Genomic DNA, 4,684 nt, shown 5'->3' with positions numbered 1-4,684 from the left:
ATGAGAAGAGAGGGAGCGACAGTGAGCGTTTGGTGAGGAAGGGAGAGTCACACATTGATATATTTGAACGGGAAAGGGCATTTGATTTAGAGAAAAATTAAGTTAATGGTAGTTTAGACCACTAAACTTCTTAGGGTTCATGAAATTGGCTCCCGAGTTTCCAAAAATTTTAATTTAATTCTTAATTTCAAATTAGGAATTTAGGTTAAAGTATTCTAAATTTTAGGGTTTTAATTTGGGGAAATTTTAAGGTGTTACAGGATCTACTTGTTTCTTAGTTCCTTTACCTCATGGTCCAAGATCTTTTTTGGTTCCTCTTCATAGGTAAAATCTTGGCTCACTTCTATTTGTTCCAGTAGAATGATGTGGGATGGGTCAGAACGATACCTCCTAAGCGTCAATACGTGAAACACATTATGGATGCGCTCCATCTTCGATGGTAAGGCTAACCGATAGGCCACATGTCCAAGTCTCTCCAAAACCTCATAAGGTCCAATAAAACATAAAGTCAACTTCCATTTTTGTCCAAACCAAAGTACGTTTTTCCAAGGTGACACCTTGAGGAATACCTTGTCGCCCACTTGGAACTTTATATCTTTACACTTCAAGTCTACATAAGATCTTTATCTGTTAAACAACTCTTTAACTCTTCCGTGAATCAACTTAACTTTCTCTTCTGCATCATGGATCAAGTTTGGGCCGACCAACTTTTTCTCACTCAACTATGTCCAACACAAGGGAGTCCTACACTTCCGACCATACAAGACTTCATAGGGAGCCATTTGGATGATGGATTGATAATTGTTATTGTAGGAGAACTCTACCAATGGAAGATGATATTCTCAACTACCAATACTGAATTACTCTTCCAGACTGACCAACGATCTGTGGGTGTAATGCAGTACTAATATGTAGTCGGGTTCCTAAGGCTTCATGAAGCGCCTTCCAAAATCTCGAGGTAAAATGCATATCTCTATAAAAAAAATGGTTGATGCTAGTACTCCATGCAATCTCACTATTTCTCGAAATAAAGATGAGTCAACCTTTCCAAGAGGAAGTCCATTCTAATTGAAAAGAAGTGGACAATCTTGGTTAGTCTATCCACTATTGATGTAAGGGTGTTGTACCATTTTGATTATGGATCTAGGAAGGAAGAAACACAACCTGCAAATGTAATTGAATGGGTTGGTAGTTGACATTGATGAAGAATGGTGGGTTGTTTTGTTTGAATGGAAATGAGATTTGATTAAGTGATGGGAAGGTGATGGCTTATAAAAGAAATTGGTTAAGGTGATAGTATTTTACAAGACTAAGAATGAACCAATGCTATAGATGAGCAAAGATCTGATTCTTATAAGTCTTTATAAGGGATGGTAGAAAGGACTTGGACCCACTAGATAGCAATCTAGGAACCATAAGATCAAATGGAAAGTAAAGGTTGTCGCCACAAGTATGGAATACTTGATACGATAAAAGTCACAAGGACTTAAGAAATGAGAGTAATCTCACTTAAATTAATAATAAAAAGTTGTGTGTTATAATGGATTAAGTCTAGCCTATTTATAAGAAATGAAAAGAAAGATAACCAAAAGATAAGTGGTTATTGGGCTAGGTACATTCCTTTAATCAAAAGACATAATTTAATTAAATAAATATGCGTGAATGGACTTAATTATTCAACCAAAATGAAGAAGTATGCCCCTTGACCGAATGGTCTTAATGATGGTTCATCTTGGCGCCATTTTGAGGAGTTAAGTTGGTTTGGTTAAATGGTTATGTAACCATTCACATTGGCGCCTAATTGATCCACACACATGGCACATGGGTGGGCTGGTCATGAGGCGCTCATATGGGTTCATAGGAGGCTCGTGGTATGGTCTCGTCCATGGAATAAAGGTAGGAAGCAACTAGGCATGACTTAGCTCTATTCAAGCTTGCAATGGGCTAGCTAGGTAAGTAAGGGTTGGTGTGATACAAGCTTGATAGCCATGACTTCTTAATCTCCCTAGCATTTCCTTTAGCTACTTTCAGCTGCACTTGATATCACTTTTTGCAACTTGGCTTCAACTGGTTCATCGAAGTAGGTTCCGCTACATGCTAGCTCCTCTAATTGAGCTGAGCTTTCCATAAGTCTCCATGAGCTACTTGAATCCTTTTGAGCTAATTGTGAGTTGCATATTGAGGCCAAATAGTTCACCAAGCTACCATAATGTGTTCTGCCGTTTGATGTACCTATATGAATAATGAAATTAAGGTAAATCATAGGAAATGAGGTGGAATTAATGCAAATGCTTGTTATCGTGCATGTATATGTACTGGTGAGCTAAGAATGCATGTCATGAACTAAGGATGAGATGGTATTGTATTAATGAGCTAATATATAATATATGTGACTTGTGAGATGAATTGAATTGTAATGAGATAGGAAATGAAGGAATAATATATTGCCAACATTTGAATGAATGAAATCAATCTAATTGAATGCAAAAATTAATATAATTCAATAATAACTAAGTAAATATGTGAGGTAACATCATGCAATAAGTAATATAAAGATGTGAATTAAACTTATGTATTTTATTTAAATATAATTAATAATATGTGTTTGTAATGTCTACCATATGATGTTATACTAAGATAAAGTTCATAAATGATCAAGGTAAAAGTAAGGAGAATAAAGCTTGAGGAAACTCCCTTGAATGTTAATGGTGAAAATGAACTTGCATCATCCCCCTTCTTTAGGGTGATTTGTCCTTAAATTGAATTCTTTATTATGCTTGGGTTTTTCAATGTTATGTTCGTCCATGGTTCTCCTTAAGTGCTTAATTCATTTGTTCCCAAACAATCTTATCCTTTGACCATTGGTTGTGTCTTTTGAATGATATGATGCTTCCAATAGATGTCTTTTTATGAAGACTCCCAATATGCCTTTCTTTGGAATATGGATTACCAACAGGTACCCTTTTGGAAAGATCTTTTTCAAGAGACATCCCTTTCGGAAGTGATCCTTCATTTGTTTCCACCTGAAATATGAAAAGAGGTATAGATTGAGTTAAGGGAATGCTTACCTTTTGAATGCATGAGTTATGCCCCTTCGTGTATGGTTGTGTCTTTATGCTCAAAACATCACAACTCTTTGTTGAAACATCAATCTTTTTATTCTCCAGCAATGATTCATCTTCATGAAAAAATTTGATTTCATGGGCTGTTCATTTTCAGTCTTCACTAGTGGCTTATTCTTCTTCTTGTCTTCCACACTCTTTTTCATATGAACCTAGTCTTGTTGCACCTCCTTAGGTGTCATAGGCATCAACGTGACATTGCGTCTTTCATGTTTAAATGAGTGTTGGTTGGTGTAGCAATCATGAATGGCTCTTTTATCGTATTGCCATGGCCTCCCAAGTAAAATGTGACTAGCCTGCATAGGAACTACGTCACAAAGTACTTCACCCTTATACATGCCAATAGAAAATGGAACTAGTACCTACTTTAGGACATTTAGCTCACCTCTTTATTGAGCCATTGGAGTTTGTATGGAGTTGGGTGTTTCAATATTGGTAAGCCTAGCTTATTCACCATAATAGTGATGGCTACATTCATGCAACTTCCTCCATCAATAATTATGGTGCATACCTTATATTTAACATGGCACCTTGTGTGAAAGAAATTGTATCTTTGTATTTCCTCTTTAATTGGTTGTGATTGAAGGCACTTCTTTGAGACATAAATCTCTCCACCAATAGCAACTTCCTTTTCATCTGGCTCCTCTTCAATGATTTCTTCTCGTTCATATTCAGGAAATGATTCTTTATAAACTAAAACAATCTCTCCATTATCCTAAAGAATTATGGTGTTTCGATTGGGACATTAACTAGTAACGTGCCCCTTTCTAAAGCACTTGAAATATTTGATATCCCTTGACTTATATGGAGTGTGGTTTTGTTTTTCTTTTACCTTATTGGTTTCCACAGTTTGCTTTGCTCAAGAACTTTAAGTATTGTCTTTAATCTAAACTGGAGTTGTCTTTCTGAAATTGTTGAGTTCTGGTCTCCATTTATATGTTGAACTAGCGTTGCTTCTATTGATTGACCTCATTTTAAGTTGCCTTTAAATGTTTATAGCCATATGAACCATTTCTTCAATCTCCATATAATGTTGTAATTCAACAAGGTTAGCAATTTCAGGATTTAAACTATATAAGAACCTTGCCATTATTGCTTCTCTATCTTCATCCACATTAGCTCTAATCATTGCTAACTCTAAATCCTTGAAATAATATTCAACACTCCTATTTCCTTGTTTGAGAATTTGGAGTTTGTGATAAAGGTCTCAGTGGTAACTCCTATTTCGTATGATAGTTTTCATTTTGTCCCATGTACTGATTGAACACTCACTATTTCTTCTTATGGAACTTACCAATTGATCCCACCAAACAAGAGCATAATCAACAAAGTCCATAGTAGCAAGTCTTACCTTCTTTTGCTTTAAATAGTTTTGGCATTAAAAAAATATGTTCAATCTTAATTACCCAATCAAGATATACTTTTGGATCAGTTCTTCCTTGGAATGGAGGAATTGTCACTTTGATGTTGCTTAAGTTATCATTTTGATATCTTCCTCCTTGATTACTGTGAACTTCTCTTCTGGATCTTTGTGAGATCTGATCTACCTCAGCTTGTTCCTC

Source organism: Hibiscus syriacus, unplaced genomic scaffold (genome assembly GCF_006381635.1).
Source record: "Hibiscus syriacus cultivar Baekdansim isolate YM2019G1 unplaced genomic scaffold, ASM638163v2 tig00002193_pilon, whole genome shotgun sequence".
Taxonomy (NCBI): domain Eukaryota; kingdom Viridiplantae; phylum Streptophyta; class Magnoliopsida; order Malvales; family Malvaceae; genus Hibiscus; species Hibiscus syriacus.
The sequence above is the reverse complement of the archived record's forward strand: the minus strand, read 5'-3'. Positions refer to the sequence as shown.